The sequence below is a fragment of the Hylobates moloch genome, unplaced genomic scaffold (genome assembly GCF_009828535.3).
Source record: "Hylobates moloch isolate HMO894 unplaced genomic scaffold, HMol_V3 SCAFFOLD_24, whole genome shotgun sequence".
Classification (NCBI taxonomy): Eukaryota; Metazoa; Chordata; class Mammalia; order Primates; family Hylobatidae; genus Hylobates; species Hylobates moloch.
Window position 1 is genome coordinate 2,802,094 of NW_026652299.1, and position 25,285 is coordinate 2,827,378.

At 41.3% G+C, this 25,285-nt stretch overlaps 1 protein-coding gene across 7 annotated transcripts in view; it reads right to left on the reverse strand.

The window, feature by feature from the left end:
• Nucleotides 1-24,502, reverse strand: part of LYPD6B (LY6/PLAUR domain containing 6B) — a 178,295-nt gene extending 153,793 nt beyond the window's left edge. For all 7 annotated transcript variants that reach the window (XM_032145937.2, XM_058434400.1, XM_032145933.2 and 4 more), the window contains exon 1: nucleotides 24,228-24,502. The gene's annotated coding sequence lies outside the window, so the exon portion shown is untranslated. The remainder of the gene's footprint in view (nucleotides 1-24,227) is intronic.
• Nucleotides 24,503-25,285: the final 783 nt, after the last annotated feature.

The following is a 25,285-nucleotide window of genomic DNA, read 5'->3' on the forward strand; positions in this document are numbered from 1 at the left end:
AACCTTGCAGCTCCTTCTTTACTGAGCCTTGCTTACAGGGGACACTCAGGAAAATCTGCCATTAGACAACTATTTCAGGACTTCAGCCACAAATGATACTTAAAAAAAAAAAAAAAAAAGAACATGTATCACTGAAAGCTTTCATTTGAATTCATCTCCCCTACTGACTAATACAGACAGATTTCTGCCATCAATTCACACCCTGAAGCACAGGACACGATGATCTTTCTTTTCATTTGCATAGCTACGATTTGTCATTATCTAGCCCTATTTTTTACTCAACAAAATAACATTGCACCTTTAAGATTTCTGCATGTCTATTCTTGTCGTGGTTATTTTGAATTCTGCCTTTTAGAAGCAACTACTTTAAGGAGAAAAAAAAATCATCACTTCTCAGGTATACATTTGGCTTGATTTTATAATGTAAGCTTTTCTGGGTTCATTTTCCTGTTGCTTTTCCATGTAGGGAAGGAATGCCTGAGACAGGTTCCTCTGGAGCAACAGAGTTGATGAAGTCCTCAACTCTGTAATCTGCTTTTAATCCCCTTCTCCAATAAATGGGCTAGAGAAAGCACTGCCATCATCATGATCATCATCAATGCTACAATTTACTGAGCATCTTCTAGATGCCAATCACACTGCTACATATTTTACATGTTATTTTCAGTGCTGTTTTTGTTATCCAAAAGATTCTGCCGGGCGCGCTGGCTCACACCTGTAATCCCAGCACTTTGGGAGGCTGAGGCAGGTGGATTACCCGAGGTTGGGAGTTTGATACCAGCCTGACCAACATGGAGAAACCCCGTCTCTACTAAAAATACAAAATTAGCCTGGCGTAGTGGCACATGCCTGTAATCCCAGCTACTCGGGAGGCTGAGGCAGCAGAATTGCTTGAAGCCGGGAAGGCAAAGTTTGTGGTGAGCTGAGATCGTGCAGAGCTGGGATTGCGCCATTTTTATTCCAGCCTGGGCAACAAGAGTGAAACTCCATCTCAAAAAAAAAAAAAAAAATAGATTCTACAATGTTTCTCCTTCCTATCCCTGAAAAAATGCTCAATTTAATCTTATACTTAATTATTAGGTATAATTTTAGAGATATTGTTTAACTTTTTAACCTAATAAATATCATTATAAGAAATTTGATGCTTACTTTTATAATGTACTTATATTATCAAATGTAAAATAGAAAAGTATACCCTACAAGAATGTCTTGCCTGTCTCCATTTCTCTCTTTTCTGTCCGGGAAGAATGGATATGTTTGTCACACAGCATAAGAAGTCCAGGGAAAAGGAGGGAGATTATTTTACATGCTGGCCAAAGAATGGTATTTGACTCCTTCCATCACTGCCCCCATCCTCCCAAGCCCCGGGGAATCCAGGAGAACGGACAGGTAGAGTTACACACCAATAAATACTAACTGGGCTGCCTCCCCCTGTCCTCTCTCCCAGCATTCGTCTAGGGTGACAACGCGAGAGTCAGGCTTCCCTCACAGGGGCTCCCAGGGAGTAGAAAGAAAACCCCAAGGAGTCCCCCCAAAATGCGATTCCTTCAATTATACTGGAATAGAGTCACCTAAAAACACATAGAAACAAACACGTATTTTATTACTAAATCTAAACATTAAGTCTTATAGCAATTTACATTCATGACAAACCATGTTCAAGAATGCACTGCAAGGATCGCTGGAGCCCAGGAGGTCAAGGCTGCAATGAGCTATGATGGCTCCACTGCACTCCGTCCTGTGGGACAGAGCAAGACCCTGTCTCAAAAAAAAAAAAAAAAAAATGCACTGCAGCCTGGTAAGTCTGAGAAAGGCTACAGAGCATGCCTGCAGAAACACCTCTGCTCATCTCTAAGCTTTCCATTAAGTATTACTGGAGATACCACCATCCCCATCTCATTCCACAGAGTCTAGATCCAAATCCACACGAGCATATTTTCCCTTCTCTCTCAAAGGCTCTGAAAGCAAGAGAAAGAACACATTTTCTAGGCCCAAAGGTTAAGTTCTAAATGACTGTAGGAAGGTCACTAACTGAAACCAGACCCTTGGGGTGCCAAGCATGCCCAAGGTGGGTGTCGACTGCCCCTCATGGAAGCTCCCTCCGGGAAGCTACAAAGATGCAGATCAGGAGACATTAAATGCAGCCTGTGCCCCATATTGTTGACCCTGATCCTTCACCTATCCCTGTGTTCCTACCCTTTTGGAAGTGATACTACCATAGGAGAGCAATATAAAGTCCTGCCCATTGATTCTGGGCTTTGCGGGGTGGCAGCCTCGGCCTTAAGAGGATTGCAAGTTTCCTCTTAGCCCTGACAGCTGTACCACTGCCTTGGGAAGCTGCCCCAGGATGCCACTGCCCTCAGCTTGGGTCCCAAACTGCATGCCCAGCCAGGTCTCAGCCAAACCCCAGGAAACTCACAACTGCAGGAGTAATAATAAATAATTGTTGTTTTAAGCCACTGTGTTTTACAGTATTTTTACATGGTATTATTACACCAGTAGTTAACTAATACACAGTGTAGGAGACTGCTCATAGAAAATATATGTCCCCTTCCCAGAAAAATGATAACTAGATTTCTGTATGTGCTGTTGTTATGAGAGGCTTAGGTGAATTTACTTAGTTATTGCTCATAACAACCCTACAAGACAGATAGGATTTTTATTCCTATTTAAAGATACGGCAGCAGAGAAAGTTAAGTAACTTGCCCACAGTTGGAAAGTGGTCGAGGCAGGATTCGAACCCCAGTCACCTGGACCCAGAGCCGTTGCTCGTAACTTCTGTGCTAAATGGCCTCGCAAAGTGTCTAGCCCAGCTTGCCTAACCATTTGCTGTGGGTTCCCATGCCCTCTGGATAACATCTGACCTGAACAGCACTAGTAATTAGTGCAGCAGTCAAGGCCCTACATAGCTCAGTGCCTGATTATCCTGTCCTGACTCCTGCGCCCTCCTCCTCCTCCTTCTCCCTCCCTCCCCCTCCCTCAAGGCCTGCTCCGACCCTGCTGAGTCTACAGTTTACCAAATCCACCAACTCCCTCACACCTTTGCACCAGCCACTCCTGCCTGGACCACCTTTAGGTCACCTTCTGGGACACAGGCCCAGGGAAAACTTCTGAAGGAACCACTTCCTGTCCCCAGGCAAGTGCACAGGCTGCTTTATGCTGAGTGTTCTCCCAGGTTCCAGAAAGTTCTCTACAGAGCGCTAAGGACTCCAGGCTGTGGCTGTCTGCTTAGCTCTTGTCTGAGCAGGATGAAAGCCCCTTGAGAGCATGGCCTAAGACCTGTTCATCTTTCAGCCCAGGGGTCAGCAGGGTGCCTGCTCCCATAGTGAGAACGCAGTAAAAACTGGCTACATTAAAAGGCAGGCGAAAGGAACAATGCCGTAATGAAGAAATGGACATGGAGACAGGAGATTTGAAATTTCATTTTAAAATAACCAAGTCTTCATTTCTAATAACGTTAATTAAACTGCTCAACACCCCTGGGTCTCCAGCTATATATTCTTCGGTTGGAATCCTTCTTTCATGACGGTTCCCTCTGCCAAGCCTTTCCTTGCAGGCTGATGTGTTCAATAGCATGTCTTGGGACAAGTGACAAATGGCACTATATTGGCTTGGAACCGCGGGAGGAATTGAAGGCCTACTTCCTAAACATTCACTCCTGGCAACACAAAAGTCCCTGTACTGTGCTTCCAAAGGAAACGGAGGAAAGTGTGTGGCAGAGGAAGGCCCATCATTAAGGAGTGAGAGGAAAAGATTCCCATGACAGGGAACAGATAGGTAGGGACTTGATACGGAGTTGAAAAGACTTACTTAACAGGAGCTAGCAAGTGACTCATGGGGAGGCCCAACACTCAGAATCCTGTGCAGCTGACAGGTGGTTATTACTGCCGTGCCCTCAGGCTTCCCTCAAAGAGTCAGGGCTCAGTGGCCTGGCAATACCTACAGAGAGCTGAACAGGGCACAAGACGGAGACCGTGGCTGCCCTCAAAATCTCACACCTCCAGGCCTCTTACAAGAGACAGATCACAATCACGGAGCAAAAAGGGAACTATATCCAAGAAGAGTGAAATGGACTGGCCGGGCGCTGTGGCTCATGCCTGTAATCCCAGCACTTTGGGAGGCTAGGGCAAGTGGATCATCTGAGGTTAGGAGTTCACGACCAGCCTGGCCAACATGCTGAAACCCCGTGTCTACTAAAAATACAAAAATTAGCTGGGCGTCGTGGCAGACGCCTGCAATCCCAGCTACTAGGGAGGCTGAGGCAGGAGAATTGCTGGAACCTGGGAGGCAGAGGTTGTAGTGAGCTGAGATGACACCACTGAACTATAGCCTGCGGGACAAGAGCAAAACTCTGTCTCAAAAATAAAATTAAAATAAAATAAAATAAAATAAAATATAAAATGAAATAAAATGAAATAAAATATAAAATAAAATAAGATAAAATAGTGAAATGGACTGTTTCTAGAGTCAGAGGCTGAGACTCTATATACACAAATTCCTGTCCCACTGACAGCCTCATCATCACTAATGAGCAGTGTTTCTGTTGCTGAAAACACACATTCCTTGCTTGTGTCACCTGAGAAAGATGGGCAGCCCCAGAATAATGGATGCTTCTTGGTCTCTTTTACATTAAGCTTGGACCAAAATGCAGAGTTATACACAACTGAATGCAAGAATCAGAAGAGATCTTTGAGATCAGGGCACCTAGTAGTTTTCGCTTTGTTCAAACAAAAGCTTAAAAAGCATAAATATAGGAGAGGAAACTGAGACTGCTCCCATTGGAGTGCAGGGGCCAGGAACCTCAATTGTTGGTGCAGGGACAACCTCTGAGATGGCTTGATGGAGGCTTTGGAATTTGGTTGGAAAATCATGCATTTAGTCCAAACCTGCACTTTGCAGATATGAAAACTATGGTTCAGAGGGCCAAGGCGACTCATCCAAGGTCACACAGTCAGAAGGCAGAAGGACCAAGAACAGAACTCAGGTTCCTGGCTGCCAGTCAAAATGCCCTTTCTTCTACATGTTGAATGCCACCCATTTCCTAGGAATGGACCTCCATACTTTCCCTGCCTCGGTCCCCATTAGCAAGTCCCAGGCCACTCTAGGGCTTAGGCTGTGGTAAACGGTAACTGAGTAACAATACGTCTTACGGATGCATTCATCGCACATCATTGGGAAAGCTCTGCTATGACCACCAATCCCCACCCCAGCTCACCCCTGACATGGTCAAATCATCAGAAGCTTGCGATGACCTATAACTTTCTCAGGATCCCCTTTCCACCCCCTTTCCTCTTCTGTTGCATTTCTCACAGCACTGAATTAAAGGGCTGCCTGCGATGCTGTAATTCTTCCATTTGCTGGGTTTGTCCCTACACAGTACTTGTGTTTGGTTTTAAAACGCTGTTTGCTTCACTTTTAATTTCCTTTTAGGGAGCTGCAAGAGAGAAGCCAACATTTAATCGTAGGGAGTGGAGGGGACTTTATAAACCGCTTACAAGGCACAAATAGAGTAGTTACTTTCCTATTTCCCTTCTGATTGAACTGGCTGCCGTATCATATGCAGTAAACAATGTGAACCTGAAAGCATTTTTACATCCTTATCTCACCCTCTCATATAATCAAAAGAAAAAATGCAGTGTAATAAAAAAAAAGTGCAGGGCAGGGTCAGGGTGGGAGACTAGAACTTTGTATTTATTTAAAAGTTAATTAAACTTGAAAGGTTTGTGGAGACAATTCATTTTCTTTTGTAGCCTGAGACCATAAGGTTTGCATTCCATTTTACCAATAGAATAATAAAAAGTAACCTGATGTTATTTTTATCCTAATAATAAATAATATATAATAAAACTAGAATAAAGAGTTTCTTTTTAAATAGAAAAGTAAAAATGAAAACACATGAGGCATACAAGTCTGAATTGACTTATCAAAAAACTATGTAAATGATTTTAAGGTATGACCTATGGAATTGCTTTACTTTCACTCTTTTCTGGAAAGATGACTTTGCAGTAAGCACACGGGCTTGACTTTGTAGGCATCCTAGTTAATCCTCTGAATTGACAAATTTAAAATAGATGGGGTATACTCTTTACAAAGAAAGTTGAACATACAACTAATAAGAACAGGAAGGATCCCAAAAGCTTTTGGGTAACTCAGATTTGGAGTTGGATAACGTCCCCCTCCTTGTCAGTTCCCGGTCATAAGCATCTATGAACAATGCTGAGTAGTCTTCGCAGGCGAGGAGAAGCAGGAATCCTAGACGAGTCATATTGAAGATGAACGCGCGGCTGGTGTGAGATTACCCAAACCAGACACAACGAATGGAGCCAAGAGTGGGCTGGACACAGATTGCCTCCCTACAGAGGATGTTGTATGTACGTGTGTGCATGCACGTATGTGCATGCGTGTGTGTAAGATAAAACATTTCAGAGAAATAAGAGTTACTGATGAGAGAGAACAAGAATTGTTAAATAAGGTAAGCAGTTCCTCCTCTTGGAAAATGTGGACTTATTGGAAAAAAAGATTTCCAAGGCTCCAGTTCTACAATTCTTTGATTCTACAAGGTAGAAAGTGAATCTTCCAACAGCACATTGAGACCCCAAAATCCTGATGGTGAAGCCCACGTTGGTCACCTGTTTCCTCCTGACAGTGGTTACTCTTTAACGGAAACCACTTGCCAGAATATGTAACTTCCTAATCCCTGTGTGTCCCCCTCCATGAGCACCCTGGGGACATGGCCTGTGTTTCATTCATCTTTGGGATCCCAGCACAGTACCTGAAGCATACAGTGGGCACCCCAAATTGTGGAAAGGCAGGATAGAAGGCTAGTACTTAAATTTTATTTAAAATATTGAATACTTACATATTAGATAATGTTAGTCAAATTCCTTGGCACCTATATGTTACATGAATATGCTCTTCAACTAAAATATTTCTTTTCTAGTAGCCATTATGCCAAGCTTCCCTATGCACAGGACAAAGGAAATATTCCCTAGGAGAAATCAGCCCGTGCCTCCTGCTCTATCACTCAGATTCTTAAGAGTATAAAAGTGATCATAGAAAAACAGCATAAATCACACTGGCCATCTCACTGATCAGGAATGTCAGACAGAACAAGACAAGGATGTTGCTCTCAGCACTATGTGCTGTCTTTTCTAGCAAGGCAATTAGGCAAGGAAAAGAAATAAAAGGCATTCAGATTGGAAGAAAGAAGTAATACTACCTCCATTTGGAGATGACATGATCTTGTATGTAGAAAACCCTAATAAATTCACCAGCAAACTGTTAGAGTTAATTGACAAGTTCAGCAAGATTTCAGGATACGAGATCGAAACACAAGAATTAACTGTATTCCTATGCATTACCAATGAACAACCCCCAAAATGAAACTGACAACGTCATTACACCGCATCAGAAAAGACAAAGCACTCAGGAATCAATTTAACAAGAGAAGTGCATAAGTTGTATGCAGAAAATTATAAAACATCATGGAAAGGAATGAAAGAAGACCTAAATAACCGGAAAAGCATCCCGTTTTCACGACTGGAAGACTTACCTTGTTAAGATGGCAATACTCTTCACATTGATTTACAGAATCAGTGCAACCTCTAGCAAAATTCCAGCTGGCCTTTTTGGTAGAAATTAACAAGCTCATCCATGGAAATGTAAGGGACCCAGAACAGCCAAAATAATACTGAACAAGAAGAAAAAAGTTGGAAGACTTATACTTCTCAATTTCAAAACTCTCACAAAGCAACAATAATCAATATTTTGTGGTACTGCCAATAAGGACAGATGCACAAATCAGTGGAATAGAATTGAGAATCTAGAAATAAAGCCATGTATTTATGGTCAGCTGACTTTTGACAAGGTTGCCAAAACAATTCAATGGCAGAAAGAACACTCTTGGCAACAAACAGTGCTGGGACAACTGGGAAGCCACATGCAACAGAATAAATGTGGACTCCTACTCACACTGTATACAGAATTGACTAAAAATAGATCAAATATCTACACGGAAGAGCTGAAATTATAAAATTCTTAGACGAAACCTATGTGACCTTGGATTAAGCAATGGTTTCTTGGATGTGATGCCAAATGCACAAGCGAAAAAATGAAAAAAAAAAAAAAACAGATAAATAGGACTTCATCGAAACTAAAAACTTTTTTTTTTAAATAGGGTGTCACTCTGTCACTCAGGCTGGAGTGCAGTAGTGCAATCATGGCTCACTGCAGTCTCAAACTTCTGGGCTCAAGAGATTCTCCAGCCTCAGCCCCCTGGGTAGCTGGAACTGCAGGTGCATGCCACGACGCCCAGCTAATTTTATTTTTTCTTTTTTGTAGAGACAGAATCTGCTGCATTGCCCAAGCCGGTCTTGAATTTCTAATCTCAAGTGATCCTGCCACCTTGGCTTACTCAGGTTACAGGTGTGAGCCACTGCACTGGTCAAAATTAAAACCTTTCGTGTTTTGTGTTTCAAAAGATACTACTAAGAGAATGAAAAGACAGCTTACAGAATGCAATAAAATATTTGCAAATCTTATATCCAATAAGGGTCTACTATCCAGAATATGTAAAAACAAGATTATAACTCTAGAATAAAAAGACAAAAAAACTTAAAATGGCAAAGTATTTAAACAGATATTTCTCCAAAGAAGATATACAAATGGCCAGTAAGCATATCAAAAAATTCCCAACATCATTAGTTATTAGGAAAATGTAAATTAAAACCACAGAGAAATATTACTTCACACCTACCAGAATGACTATAGCAAAAAGATTGACAAAAAAATCGTCAGCAAGAATATGGAAAAATTGGAACCCTCATACATTGCTTGTGGGAATGTAAAATGGCACAGCTGCTTTGGAAACAGTTTGGCAACTTCTGAAAGGTTAAACATACAGTTACCATATGATCCAAGAATTATACTCCTAATTGTATATGCAAGAGAACTGAAAACATTCCACACAAACACTTATACATGAATGCTTGCAGAAGCATTATTTGTAATAGTCAAAAGTGAAAACAACCCAAATGTCCATCAACTGATGAATGGATAAGCAAAATGTGGTGTATTCGTACAATGGAACATTATTCAGCCATCAAAAGGAAGGAAGTATTGGCTTATGTTATAACCTTGAAACCATCATGAACCTCAAACCTTGAAAACATATGCCAAGTGAAAGAAACCAGACACAAGAGACACATATTGTAGGATTCTATCTATATGAAATGTCCAGGGCAGGCAAAGGCAAATCCAACAAGACAGAGAGTGGATTAGTGGTTGCCAGGGAATGGGGGGAGGTGGGAACAGGAAGAAATTGTTAATGGGTATGAGATTTCTTTTTGGAGTGATAAAACCCTCCTGGAATTAGGTAGTGATGATGGTTGCACAACTTTTTAAATATATCAGAAACTACTGAATTGTATACTTTAAAGAGGTAAATTTTATGGTATGTGTATTATATCTCAATTAAATAATAATAGTGAGATACTTTCATATACTACTGGTGAAAATGTTCAGTGACAGAACTTCTTGGAAGAGAGGTTTGAAAATGGGTATTATATTTGACCCAATAGTTCAAATTTAAGAATTTAACCTCAGTAAATAATTAGGAATGTTACAACTTTAGCTGTAAACCCATTCTCTGCAATGTTGTTTATAGTATCAAAATATTGGAAATATCCTAAAGGTACAATGAAGACTTTGTTAAGCTATTTATGGTACATTCATTCAACAGAATACAATTCAGTCATTAAAATTATGTTTATGATATACTGTTAACAAGACAAGGAATATAAAGGCACAATGTGCAGTATGATCCTATTTTTTTTTAACTATGTATCTATCTTACCTCCATATGTATGTATGTACGTACGAATGAAAGGTATGTATCTATCATACCTCCATATTATAGAAATCATAAAAGTATTCTGTCCAACACTGTAGCTGGTAGCCACATGTGAATATTTAAATATAAATTAATTAGAATTCATCAAAATTTAAAAATTCAACTCCTCAGTTGCACTTTCCACATGTCAAGTGCTCAATAACCACCCAAGAACAGTGGCTACTGTATGGGGTGGCAGCATTTCCATCAAGGCAGAAGCCTCCACTGAAACAAGCCAATAGAGAAGAATGGACACCAAATGGGCTTATGGGGGCTTCTCATTTTCTTCTTTTTACGTTTATTTTCCTCTTTCTCTATAATAAACACAAATGTTTAGAATAAAAGAACATTGTTATTTTATTTTTTTAAAGAGTCAAGGTAAACTAAAACTGAGAAGAAGGGGACTCAAAAAACACTCACAGGCATAGTCACCCAGTTGGTGTGCTGCAAATTGAGCAAGTCCCTTCGATCTGGACAGCAGTGGGGCTGGTGTTCATCGTCTCCTTTGCCCAGGCAACACCTCTGCACCCACTAAGCTGTGGGTGGTTGGGAATAGGGAGCAGCCCCAGACAAGACCACAGACTCCCACTGTCTTTACCTTAAGTTCAGCAATTTTCCACGAATAAATTCTTCTCAGATTGTTGCATCCCTTCGATAGATTACCAGAGGGATAAAATGGCTGCTTCTGTTCATTTTGTCCAGATTTATAGTAGCTTTCTGGGAGACAGAACTTGCTGACCTCCTCATTTGGCCATAGCCAGAAGTCCTGACTCCTAACATAGATTTAAAAAATAATAATCCTGGACGGGCACATGGTTCACACCTGTAATCCCAGCACTTCGGGAGGCTGAGGTAGGCGGATCACGAGGTCAGGAGATCGAGACCATCCTGGCCAACATGGTGAAACCCTATCTCTACTAAAAATACAAAAACTAGCTGGGCGTGATGGGGCGTGCCTGTAATTCCAGCTACTCAGGAGGCTGAGGCAGGAGAATCGCTTGAACCCAGGAGGCAGAGGTTGCAGTGAGCCAACACTGCGCCACTGTACTCCAGCCTGGCGACAGAGCGAGACTCCACCTCAAAATAATAATAATAATCCTAGTATGTATGACGCTTAGGAGAAGAGGCACTCTCAAACTCCTAGGTGATAAAATAAATTAGTTCATGCTTTCTGGAGGACAACATGGGAAATATATATCCAAAGCCTTAAAAATAATATAGCCCAAAGTGCTGGGATTAGGTGGGCAGATCACTTGAGGTCAGAAGTTCCAGACCAGCCTGGCCAACATGGTGAAACCCTGTCTCTACTAATAATACAAAAATTAGCAGGGCATGGTGGCACATGCCTGAAATTCCAGCTACACAGGAGGCTGAGGCAGGAGAATCACTTAAACCTGGAAGGAGGAGGTTGCAGTAAGCCAAGATTGCACCACTGCACTTCCGTCTGGGCAACAGAGTGAGACTCCATCCATCTCAAAAAAAAATAAAATAAATAAATAAATAAATAAATAATAATAATATATAGCCCTGTACTCAATTATGTCATTTCTAGAAACTTATTCTATTAAAATAATCGTGGGTGTGCTCAGAGATTCAGCCACAAGAATGTACATGACAGAGCTGTCTGTAATAGCAAAAAGCTGAATTCTAGCTGAAAGTATAGCAACAGATATACCTTCATGATTAAATATAAAATACATTAAAAATAATGTTGTTGGCCAGGCACGGTGGCTCACGCCTGTAATCCCAGCATTTTGGGACGCTGAGGCAGGCGGATCGCGAGGTCAGGAGATCGAGACCAACCTGGCTAACACAGTGAAACTCCATCTCTACTAAAAAATAGGAAAAATTAGCTGGGCATGGTGGCGGGAGCCTGTAGTCCCAGCTACTTGGGAGGCTGAGCAGGAGAATGGCATGAACCTGGGGAGGCAGAGCTTGCAGTGAGCCAAGTTCGTGACACTGCACTCCAGCCTGGGTGACAGAGCGAGACTCTGTCTCAAAAAAATATATAATAATAATAATAATAATAACAATAATGATAATGTTGTTCAGGGATATTTATTGACATAGAAAATGTTGATAAATGTTATGTTTTAAACATGAGTTGTAATGTGAAAGGTATTTCCTTTTTGTAATATATATGCGTATGTATAAACATATACATATATGTTTAGAATAAATTAGAATGGTTACGATTAAAATGTAAACCGTGACTATTTCTGTGTAGTAGGAAAATATCTGGTTGGGGTGTAAACATGTTATTTTATACATCTTTTATAATGAATATATATCATCTTTGTAATAAGAAAAAACGTTATTGTTTTTAAAAAGGTGAAATCATATTAAGACAGGAAATCTTTGAACTTATAACTTGAAATAAAATGATCACTACGACTGTAGCTCTGGGCTTCCTGGGTGCCAAGGCAAAAAGAGAAATATAAAACAGAGGTGTCCCCTGTTTGACCTACTGGCTCTTCCCAAGAGACAAACTACCATCCCGGCACCAAACTCCAGGAGAAATGCATAATACACATTTCTCAGTAACACTAATACCACCTCTGTGGTGCTGGCACAGCAGGGGGTTACTTGGGGCCCTCGTCTTTGTTCTAACTTTCCTGTAGTTGCCTAAAAACTGTGGTTCCCATATCTTACTAAAAGACACATAAAACACACCGTGCCTATTTTTTCGGTAATGTACTTCATTCTCTGTTTTTTACCCTAGTGAAATAGTCCCAAAATGCAGGAGATGTTTTCAACACGATACCGATGATGTAATATCTGGCTTCTGTGCAATATTTTGATGGTGACATGGTTTCACAATGAGCAAGAATGCTCAGAAGACTGTCTCCAGGGTGAAATGGATCATGAAGAGCAGTAGATGTAGCATACTTTGAGAATTACATTTCTTAGTAATACAGCTGGTTAAGGGCCCCCGAGAAGAGAAGGTGGACAAAACTAGGCCAGTAACTATCGGTGATTGCTCCAAAACTTGATGGAAGTCACAAAAAGGTAGGTCTTAAATCTACCAGCCTTGGACTGACCCCTTGCAAGCTGAACCTCACCATGACAAGAAATAGAGTCCAGAGCAACATACAAACTACACTTGTCAGAGTCACAGCCCCTGAAGACTCTGACTTGGGGGGCAAGGGGAATACGGGGAGTTGAGTCTAGTACCTTCTGTGGACTTTGTCTATCCTCTGCTGTAGAAACAATTCAAATTAGATTTCCCCTTTGTATCTAATCTACAGTTTCTCTTAGCTACTGTGAATCCAAGTCACTCCTAGAGAGAGCCAAGGTGTTGGGAGACTGCTAACATAGCTTTTTCCTCCCTCTGAATCCTCCCCATCCCCAAATACCTTATACTCCATACATATCTGATGCTTACCTTCAAGGCCCCAATCAAGTCTTTCCTGACCACCTGTTTGATCTTTCTTTCATCTGTGACCTCTAAGAGCACTTACCCACAACATAACTTTGTGACACTCACCTTGCATGTCATGTGTCCCCAAACAAGCCATAAGCTCTGAAATCCTGAGCATGTTACCTAGCACTGGCTCTAGTATTTAGTGCATAAAGCTGGCCAGGGTAGTGAAGAAGCTGGAAACACTGCTGGAGGAATCAGCTTCACACCAGACAAAAGAGCACTCTGAGGTACTAAGGGACCTGTTTTGAAACCTTCAAAAGCTTGTCCACTGGAAGATGGACTGAACAAGTGTTTTTCATACTGTAAGAAGCAACACATTGGTGGATCACGTAATTGATTTAGAGGTACAAGACTTATTGTAAGAGTAACTACTGTTTCATAAAGTGCTTGTCACGTGTATGAGAGCACGTGTGTGTTTGTGCATGTGCATGCACACATGCTCATATACTGAGTCATGCAAACTAATTTCAAAACAGTTTGCAAGGTAGTGAGTTACACAAACTGGTAGATTAGAGAAGGGTACATTTCAATGATGAGACAGTCATTGAAAGTGAAATGAAAAGAACTCTTAAGTTTTCTCCCCATTCTATGAGACTATCATTTTAGATGACAGGCACTGTGTACCACTGAAGGCACATTAGGAGAGAACTGATTCTATAGGGTGGACATATACAGAGACTTCATTTGGCCATTTACATTGGAATAACACCTCTGTGAAAGGCAAGGTTGAAAGTGATATTTAGACCAGGAGTTTTCAATGCAGATGAGTATCAGACTCACCTGGGGATCTTATAAATGATATCCATACCTAATCCTGACATATATCAATTGAAACACTGGCGCCCAAAATCTGTGTTTCCTTTTCACGCTTCCCAAGTAAGGGCTGAGAACCACTGATTTATACATATGAAATGTGTAAATTATATTTGATAAAGCATAGGCGGAAGGGAAACGACAGCAGTATTTTACAAGAAGATCACCAAAAGAAAGAGCTTGAAAACATGAAATCAGGGCTTTTGATTTCTGCTCAGGATGTAGAGAACTGAAAGGAACATTATTACCATGCTTACAAAAAAAAAAAAGCCAGGTAAAGCACAAGATCATAACCTTCTCAAATCCATGAGAAAACTGAGGCAAAGAAGAACAAACTAGCCTAAAATCTAGAGAGGCACTTGCAGGAAGAGACAAGACATTAGCACTTGTCTACATGAGGCAGATGTACCTGGACACTGACTAACAAGCATCAGGTCACAAATAACAATGGACTACCACTGGGAGAGTTGAAAGAGCATGGAGACAGACCACTCTGGGGCCCAGTACCACAAGAAGACCAAAAGATGGGAATGGCAAAGGTCTTTGGCAAGCCAGCTCCAACCCTAAACACAAGGCATCACTAGAGGAATTTGAAGTCTGGGGGTACACTGAGAATAACCAGAGGAATGAGAACCCTCAAACCCAGTTCATCTTCTGACTAGATTGATCAATCTTCACACTAAAGGCCTGGTAAAAAGAGAACAGCATGCCCATTCCCATGCATAAAGGCTATCTCCATATCTAATGTCCTAAATAAGATGTCTAGTTATCAACAAAAAAAATTATAAGGCATGATAAAAGCAAGAAAAGATCATAATGTGAAGAGACATTGCAATGACTAGAACCAGACCTAGATGCTGAAGCTATCAGACAAAGAATTTTAAATAACCAAAGTTAATTATAAAAGTCCTTAGTGGAAAGGGTAGACAATCTGAAAGATTAAATGGAAAATGTTATCAGAGAGAAAAACTGCAGGAAAGAATCAAATGGAAATATTTGAAAGGCTAAACACAGTAACAAATAAAGGATGCTTTCAATAGGCATTCTTCAGTGGACTTGATACAGCAAAGGAAAAAATCATTGAACTTGAAAATAGATCAGTAGAAATTACCCAGACTAAAATACGAAGAGAAAAAAACATGAATAAAACACGCAAAAAAGAATGGAGTGCCCAAGAGCTGTGGGACCGTATCATAAATTCAAACCTAGGTGTAACTGAAATTTCAGGAGAAAAGAAAGAAAATAGGCAGAAGAAATATTTGAAAAAATAATTGCTGAGAATTTTCCAAAATTAATGACAGATACCAAATCACAGATCCAGGGAGCTCAAGAACATCAGGTATGATAAATATCAACAGTGTGCATGCATGCATACATGTACACACACACACACACACACACACTCCTAGGCATATCATATTCAAAGAGCTGAAAACCAAAGACAAAAATAAAATCTTGAAAGCAGCAAAAGAAAAATGAAACATCAAATGAAAAGGAACAAAGGTAGGAATTACAGAAGACTTCTTGTCAGAGGCATACAAGAAGAGAATGAAGCAACATTTTTTAAGTCCTGAAATTTTTTAAAAAATTGTCAACTCATTGCTTCTCAGCCTTTTAGCTAAGATCAAGTGTAAAAATTGTCAACCCAGAATGTTATACCCAGTAAAATATCTCCCGAAGATGCAGGAAAAAGACATCAAAGAGAAACAAAAACTTAGAATTCATTGCCAGGAGACCTACACTACAATAAATGTTAAATTAAGTTATCCAGGCGTTGCCAGACCGAAACTTGGATCTACACAAAGAAACGAATGATGGAAGTGATATAAATGAAAATCAAACAAAATTATTTTTTCTCTTAATTTAATTGCTATAAAAGATAACTGAATGTCTAAAGCAGGAGTAAGCAAACTATAACCTACAAGCCAAACCTAGCCCCTGGTCTGTTTTAGCATAACCAATGAGCTAGGAATGTTTTTTGAAATACATTTGTAAAGAGTTGTTTAAGAATAAAAGTATATGCAACAGAGACCATCTATGGCCTCAAAGCCTAAAATAATTACTTTCTGGCTTTTTTACAGAAAAAGTTAGTGGACCCCTGGTCTAAAGCAAAAAATCTTCTATTCATAGCTGATATTAAAAAATGATAATAACAATAGCACAAAACATAAAAGAGAAGAACTGTGAATATACTGCTACAAGACTACAAATGAAACAGTATAATATTACTTGAAAGTAGACTCTAATTAATTAAAGATACATATTATTAACTCTAGAGCAATCACTAAAAAAATTTAAAGAGGCATAGGTAAGAAGTCCATAGTGGAGATAAGGAAAATATAAAAAAATGTTCAAGATCAGGAGGTCGAGGCCACAGTAAGCCAAGATTGCGCCACTGCACTCTGGCCTGGGTGACAGAGCAGGATCCCGTCTCAAAAATAAAAAAAAAATAAAAATAAAAATAAAAAAAAAGCTCAAGAAACAAGAAAAAAAAGAACAGATAGAACAAATAGAAAACAACTAGCAAGATGGTAGATTACAATTAAGCCATATCAATAGCATAGTAAGCGTGAATGGTCTAACATACCAATTAATGGACAGATATTGTCAGATTCGTTGAAAAAGTAAGACTCAAGTATATGTTGCCACAAGAAAGCCACCTTAAGTATACAGTTTATTTTATAACCTAAATATAGGTTAAAAGTAAAAGAATAGAAAAAGATATACAATGCAAACATTAATCCAAAAAAAAGCTGGAGTATCTGTATTATTAACACCCAAAACAGACTCCAGAAAAAGGAATATTAACAGAAATACAGAGGGACATTACATAATAAGAAAGGGATCAAGATGTTCTCCAAGAGGACATCACAACCCTAAATGTGTATGCACTTAACAACAAATAGTCAAAATACATGAAGTAAGAAGTGATATGACTAAAAAGAAAAATAGAAACATCCACAATTGTAACTGGAAACGCTAACATTCCTCTCTTGGTTACAGAGAAAAAAAGTAGAAAATTAATAAGAACACAGAAGACCTGAACAACCCTATCAAGCAACTTGACCTAATTGATATTTCTGGAACATCCCACCCATCAGTAGCAGAATACACATATTTTCAAGTGTGCACTGAAATTCACCAAGATAAACCACATTCTGGGTCATAAAACAAACATGAACAAATCTAAAAGAACAGAAATCATGCAAGTCATATTCTAGGATAATAAAAGATTTAAACTAGAAATCAATAACAGAAAAACTTCTAGAAAATCCCCAAATATCTTAAAATTAAATGATATACTTTAAAATAACATATGGGTCAATAAGTAGTCTCAAAAGAAATGTTAAAATATTTAAACTAAATGAAAATTAAAATACACATTTCAAAATTGTATAATGCAGCTAAAGCAGGACTTAGAGGGAAATGTATAGCATTAAAATACTTCTATTAAAACAAAATTCAGCAGTATAAGCTTATCCCTTAAAAAATAGAAGAGTACATTAAACCCAAGCAAAGAGAAGAAGGCAATAATAAAATAAGAGCAGAAATCAATGAAATTGAAAACAGAAAAATAATAGGCAAAATTAAACCAAAATCTGGATCTTTGAAGAGATCAATAAAATTTATAAACCTCTAGGCAGACTGAGCAAGAAAAAGACTGAAGACATAAATTAATAATGTCAAGAATAAAAGAGGGAGTGTTATTACTGACCATTCAGACATAAATGGCTAATAAAAGAACACCACAAAAAAATCTGTATCAATGAATTTGACAACTTAGGTGAAATGGACTGAATCTTTGAAAGATATAAACTAACAAAACTTATCAAGAAGAAATAGATAACCTGAATAGTCCTATATCTATTTATAAAATTAAATTTGTGTTAAAAACCTTCCAACAAAGAAAACTCTGGGACCAAATGGTTTCACTAGAGAATTCTACCAAACACTGAAAGAATAAATAATACCAATCCTACATAGCCCCCTCCAAAAATACATTACAACCAAGTGGAATTTATCCAGAGAATGTAAGGCTGGTTCAACATTTGAAAATCAATCAGTGCAATTCACCATATTAAATATTAAGAAAAGTCATATGATTCTGTCAGTCGATGGTAAAAAAGCATTCAATAAAATTCAAAATCCACCCATAATTTTAAAAAACACCGTCAATAAACTAGGAATACAAAGGAAATTCCTTAACATCATATTGAGGTATCTACAAGAAACCTCAACTAACCTCATACTTAACAGTGAAAGATTTATTGCTGCCTGCTCCATGATAAGAAACAAAGTAAGGATGTTCTCTCTTATCACTGCTATTCAACATTGTACTGCAATTCTTAGCCAGTGCAATAAGTTAGAGGAAGGGAAGGAGGGAGGGAGGAAAGAAAGAAAGACAAGGCATTTAGGTTAGAAAGGAAAAATAAAACTGTCTCTATTCACAGATAATATGATGGTCTATGTAGAAAATTCCAAAGAATCTACAAATGACCCACCTAAAACAGATGAGTAACTTTAGCAAGGCTACAGAACACAATACCAACATAGAAAAATCAATTGTATTTCTATATACCAGCAACAACAGCAATCCCCAAAATTTATACTTAAGTATAAATCTAACAAAATATGTGCAAGATCTATATCCTGAAAACTACAGAGTGCTGATGGAAGAAATCAAAGACTTAAATAAATGGATGGTTATACCCTGCTCATGAACTAGAAGACTCAATAATTTAAAGACATCAATTCTTCCTAAATTAATCTGTAGATTCAATGCAATTCCATTCAAAATCCCAGGAAGATTTTTTGTAGATATTGACAAACTAATTCTAGAATTCATATGGAAAGGCAAAAGAACTAAGAGTCATAGCAATTTTGAAAAACAATAAAGTTGGAGGGCTTACACTATGTGCTTCCAAAATGTATTTTAAAGCCACAATAATCAAGATATTGTAGTGTTGCCATGAAGTAAGCACACAGATCAATGGAACTGAACTGAGAGTCTAGTAATAAACCCTTACATTTTAGCTAATTGATTAGTGACAAAAGTTCTAAGACAATTCAAGGGAAGAAAGGACAGTCATTTCAACAAATGCTACTAGAACATTTGGACTCCCACATACCAAAAAGAAAACACCTTTGACTCATACTTTCTCTTATACAAAAATTAAAGCAAAATGGATCATAGACCTGAGTGTAAAACATAAAACATGAAACTTCTAGAAGAAAATAGAAATGTTCAAGACTTTTTGGTTAGAGAATTCCTCAATTCAACAATAAAAGTTGGATGTATTAAAAAATTGATAAATTGGTTTATCAAAATTAAAACTTTTGCTCTGAGAAGACACTGTTAAGGGAATAAAAAGGACAAGGCAGTCGTTGGGAGAAGTAATTTACAAATTACATTTCTGACATAAGACTTATATCCAGATTATGGTACTGAACAACAAGAAAACTCAATAAAAACAAGTAGTTAAAATTACCTCTGCATAACACTTCAACACTTTAAAATTTTATTTGCGTTTGTTTTTTCCAGGCAGTAATGGGTCCAAACATAACCTCTCATCAATTTGCATCTGTAGCATATTATTTAACTTCGGAATTGGACTTTTGATCTGTTAACTTTTGGTGTACTTTATATTGACCCCAAAAAAGTTAGTTTTCTTTGAATTCAGGAGATAAATTTCATACAAGTCCTTAGTAAAGAGACCACTTTTTCTATCAAATAAAATTGATTCTTTAAACACCAAAAGAAAGTACAAGTTCCTGAAGCATCAAAATTTATTTTCTCTTCTTTTAAATAACGAACGCTGAGCATGAATCACCACATTTGTAATCATCATATTTCCTCCTTTCCCTGCTACCAAAACTAAACAATTCTGGAACATAATGATGAAAGAAATGACCCTTATTTTCCCCTTGCTCATATTTCTTCATTTATTTCTCATGACCTAGTACCATGTTTTTGTAAGTCATTATAAATCATATTTAGGAACAATGTGAGTTATAGCAAACAACCAAAGAAATTCTGCATGAAGGAAATCCTATAAAATTGAGTTATTTAAAATTTAACCGCCTTTTTCCACGTGAACACCTGTCCTTTTTGCCCAAAACCCTACCTGCTTAGACCATATAGCTCTGCTGGAAACAAGACAGAATAAGTCATGATTTCCAGCACTATATCCAGTTTGTTTCTAATGACTGCACTCTTGTGTGGATCTATTTTATTTTTTATTTCAGTACTTCTCACTGCCTGACTTATTAGACAAAACATAAATAAATGTCTCCTTCCAGTAGACTGTAAACTCCAATCCCCAGCACCTAGAACAGTGTCTGGCACACAGTAGATGCTCAATAAATATTTGTGAAATGAATGACTGCCCAAGGCATTTCTCTCTACCTCATTCCCTCACATTCTTCCAGTGATCCTGGCCAGCCCATGGCAGTATTGTTGCTGAAAATAGGAAAATATGCTGCCCTCCACTTCTGCTTTCTTCCAGGATTAGTGATCATGTCTTTTTGCCAATTTCTTTGCTAACTAGATATTGAGGATAGAGGATCATGAGAAGCGGCATCCTTGGTTGCCCAATCCGATTCCAAAAGTCCAGCACCAATGTCCACCAATGTCTACCGTATAAAGCAGAAACAAAGTGCAGCACGCACTTCACGTTTCAGATGAAAATAGGATACATGATTTCAAAGCAGTTCATGGTAGAGGCTGGTTTCCTACTAAATGCAACTACCAAAGCTATCACTCTTTGGACTTAGCATCCAGGAGAATTGTTTTCTAGTCCAGGATCTACCATTAATTGCATCTTCACCAAGTCCCAGCCTGTTAGTTTGAAGACAGTTAACAATACTGAAACGAAGACATGATTTAGAGCAAGTTAACTGTTCTCAAGAGAGGGACAGGGAGTTTCCGGGGAAGGTAGGCAGCGGGTAGCCCAGCAAAATCATCTGTGAGGCTTTTCAAACTACACAGGGTTTGAAACTCCTCTGAAACTCCTTCACCCCAATCCGCCCCTTGAGAATCGCCACCATAGAGTGAGCCACTGTTGCTGTTACTATCGGGAGTATGGAAAACTCAGAAAAGCTTTTCCAGGTTTCAAGCATAAGCTTGTTGAGGAATGGGACCAAGATTTACTATGCTTCTTAGTGACATCCACGAAATCTAATACAGGGTAGTCCTGTCTTTACTTACTTTTCCACCTCAGCTCCTTTCCTCCTCTCAGCCACACCCTAGGCGTCTCCCATGGTATTGGACTTCTGATTACCAATCTATGCCAGACCTTGCATCACCTGTCCCCACCTCTGGGAGACACAGTTCATTGCCTACCTAACAGCCCAACAGGCAGTCTCACTTTCCTCCTTGCTAACAGAATTCTGACTGTGTCCAGACATGGGACATGGATGCTCAGGGTAGGTGAGCCCCTCCTACAGCTCCAGAAAATAGCTTGGGCAAAACAATCAGGGGACCCTCTTCTCCTTTGCCAATGACTGGTTTCAGGGTAAGCATGAGACCACTCTGGCCAGTGACACAGGGAACTTCGGGGAAAATTTGTCCTTTATTATCTAGAGAAAGATTAAGCAGCAAGCCCTGGCCTTCTTTTTTCTGCTTTGGATGTTGTCATGTGAAGGCATGATGGAGCTGTAGTCACCCTGGAAAAACAAGATAATTTTCTAGAAGCCACCCAAGAGCTGTGGCCACTTTGAACGACCTACCTTCAGATGTTCTAAGCAAGACAGTAGAGTAACCTAAATAATGTTACAACAAAAGTGTCCCTCCAGAATCCTACCACGTGGCCTAGAAAATCTCTCAACTTTTTCTCCTAGACCAGCCCTTCTCATTTTCAATTCAAAGCTCAACTACAGTTTGTTTGGGGAGTCTTCACTATGTCCCCAGACAGATGAGTCCTAGACGACGTTATCCTCCTATCTGTCTTTCCAACTAGACTGTGAGCTTCTCAAAAGCAAGCATTTTCGCCCTTGGCAGAGGCCCTGGCCTATGTTGAGCATTTATTAAATGTCAAATGAATGAATAAACAAAAAACAATGAATGAAAAGACGGACACACAGGATGCCTTCCATGCATTAGATAAAGACTTGACTGACGGAATACGGCCCTCAGGCTGTCTACATTCTACTGCAGACTACCTTTAGGTGCTGGTGAGCAAAGACAGAGATAGTATAATGAACATGTCCTGTTTTGTCAGACTTCTCATTGGGAATTGCGCCCCCTACCGACATCCCTTGCAGCTGAGGTGGGCCAGTCTCTCAATCACAGTCGGTCTTGTGCCCATTCCTGTTGTGGATACCCCTCCCTGTCTGCTGAGATGGCTTGCCTCCGCTTTGGTCCAGTATGCCAATAGGATTGTTATAAGGGGCCAGGTGCAGTGGCTCACGCCTGTAATCCCAGCACTTTGGGAGGCCAAGACGGGCACATCACTTGAGGTCAGGAGTTCGAGACCAGCCTGGCCAACATGGTGAAACCTAATCTCTACTAAAAATACAAAAATTAGTCCAGCGTGGTGGCCCGCGCCTGTAACTCCAGCTACTTGGGAGGCTGAGGCAGGATAATCGCTTGGACCTGGGAGGTGGAGGTTGCATGCAGTGAGCCGAGATCACGCCACTGCACTCCAGCCTGGGTGACAGAGTGAGACTCCGTCTCAAGAGAAAAAAAGAGAGAGAGAGACAGAGAGAGATTGCTATACGGACAGAGAAGATGGGATTCTCTGTCTCCCTCTCGGTCTCTCTCTCTCTCTGAAGGAGCAGATAAGCCTGAAGGTGCAAGTCCTATTTATCCTCCATACTAAGAACCAGCAAACACAGAGAGAAAAACAGCTAAGATATACAAGAGAGAGAACTAGCCCTGGAACCTTATATGAGCCTCTGGAACTAGCGATAGCTTTAAACTGAAACCCTCGACCCAATCATTTATGTGACCCAATCAATTTCTACATAGTATAAGGCAAGTTTCAAGTGACGAAAACCCAACCCAAAGAAAACAATTCTGACAAATACAACGAGTAATGACGTGGGCAGTCTGACAACACCCCCTCCATCTGCAGGGCCTGTGCACCGGCAGCCCTAATCTTGGCCTCTGTGACGGTGTCAGCAAGTAAGGCATCCCGGAGGAAGCTAACCATGAACAAGCCAGGGTGGGAGAGAATGCCCCCACCCCACAACACACACACCACCACATCAACACAAAGGGGGAAAATCAAGCAGTATGCTATGCACTCCATGAACATCATATAACCTACGGCTGTTGTAATGATTGCAATATTAACAATACCTATTTTACTTTAAGGGAACTGAGGCTCAGAGCAGTTAAGTAACCTGCTCAAGGTCACACAGCTAGTTACTGTTAGCTATAGTTAAATGCTATTTAAAGAGCATTCTAGACTTTTCCCACTTTCCCACTCTCTGATCCCCTGGCCTTGGGAGGTGGACAGCACCCCTCCACCCACCAGCTCCCCCCAAACGCCACAGGGCATACAGACCTGAAGCCTGACAACCCAAGCCCCCTGGAGTCAGAGCAGCCTCCAGATCCAGCTTTTGAGAAGCCCCAGGTAACTAACCAATGTGTAAGGTCGGTTATTCAACAACAAAAGTAAAGAGCCGGGGCAGGGGAAGCGGCGGCACCCGCGCTGGTCCCGCGTGAAGCGCTGCAGGGGGAAACACTGGAGCTCGCTCGCTCGCTCGCTCTTGGCCCCACGACCGGCCTTGAACCCCAGCCCCAGCTCCGCGCTCTCTCCAGCAGTTTGGCCCCCAGTATCTCCTCTCCCCTCGGCTCTGCCTAAGTCACTGGCCCCGCAGGGCTCTGGACGATGAGAGACCCACACCGCTCCAGCCTTGCCCCGGCCCCCTGCTCCCGTCCCGTCCAGATGTTGGCAGGTGCTCGCGCCGAGGCAGCCACCAGACCCCGACCCCGCCTCTGCGCCGCGGCCCCGCGAGCTCCTGGCTGCCCCGGCGCGCCCAGCAGGGGCGCAGCGCATCTTCCGCCGGAGTCGCGCGGCCCGGCACTCGCTCCCGCCCGGGGTGAGCCGTCCCGAACCCACCACCGCTCCCGCCTGCTGCGCTGGCCCAGCTCACCTCGCCGCCCGCGCCCACCGGGCCTCTCGGCGCCTTCACCCGGCTCCCGGCCTAGGCTCCCGGCGCACCCGCCTGGGGCCCGCGTTGGCTGCGGCCGCGCAGGGCGGGGCGCGGCTCCTCCCCGCCCTGAGCCACCTGGGGCGCGAGAGGGGGCCGGGCCGGGACAGGTGAGCCTCGCCCGCGAGGGAGCAGCCCCGGGCCCGGCTCCGCTGGGAAACCGCAGGGCTCCGCCACGAGGTCGAAAGGAGGCCCGGGCGGGCGGCCGTGTGGTAGTGGCCAGCGCTGGGGAGGCGGCAGGGAGCCTGTTCCCACCCAGCCAGCCCGGCTCAGGAAGTGAAAGCAGCACGGGATTCGGACCCCACCCAGCTTAAAGAGGGGAGGGTCCAACCCTTTCTTCCTAGAATGTAGAAACGGGGAGTGCAGACCCTCGGGAGTGAAAATGATTGGGCCAAGGGTGAAGGTGGGTTAGTCCAGGATTGGAAGAACTCTGAAAGACCTTTTTTGACCATTCCATCCAACCCCGTCCCCACCTTGCCCACCCCTCAAGTGATTCCCTCCCCCTTTTTAAATAATGACATTAAGCTATAAGATAATTTCACATAGTGACGTCCTCCCCACCCCTGGACGGTAAGCCCCAGGAGCGGCAGGGACCTTATCCGTCCACTACTCAATCACCAGAGCTTTGAAAACTCAGGGCATTTAATACCTGATGGACAGACTAGGTGGCGCCCAGTCTTTTGCGTCCAGCCTTAGACTGGTCCCCTCGGCCCAGAGCTGCTTCAGCATCATTCCAAGCTTACTAGGGAGAATCCAGAGGCAAGCGTCAGATTCCGGGCCACCTGACCTCTCTCTACTGCTCACTCCCCACTCACTGCCAGCCAGGTCGCTGGGTCGTGGGAGGTCTACACTCCCAGGGCACCTTATAGTGGTCAAGCAAATCTTTAACTTCTGAAGATGCCACAGACAGGAGAACTCTGAAATATGACACTGTCCGGCCAGCCTTGCACTGTGGAAACACAGCTCAGAGTATGGGCCACTGACCCTAGATCCCATGGCTG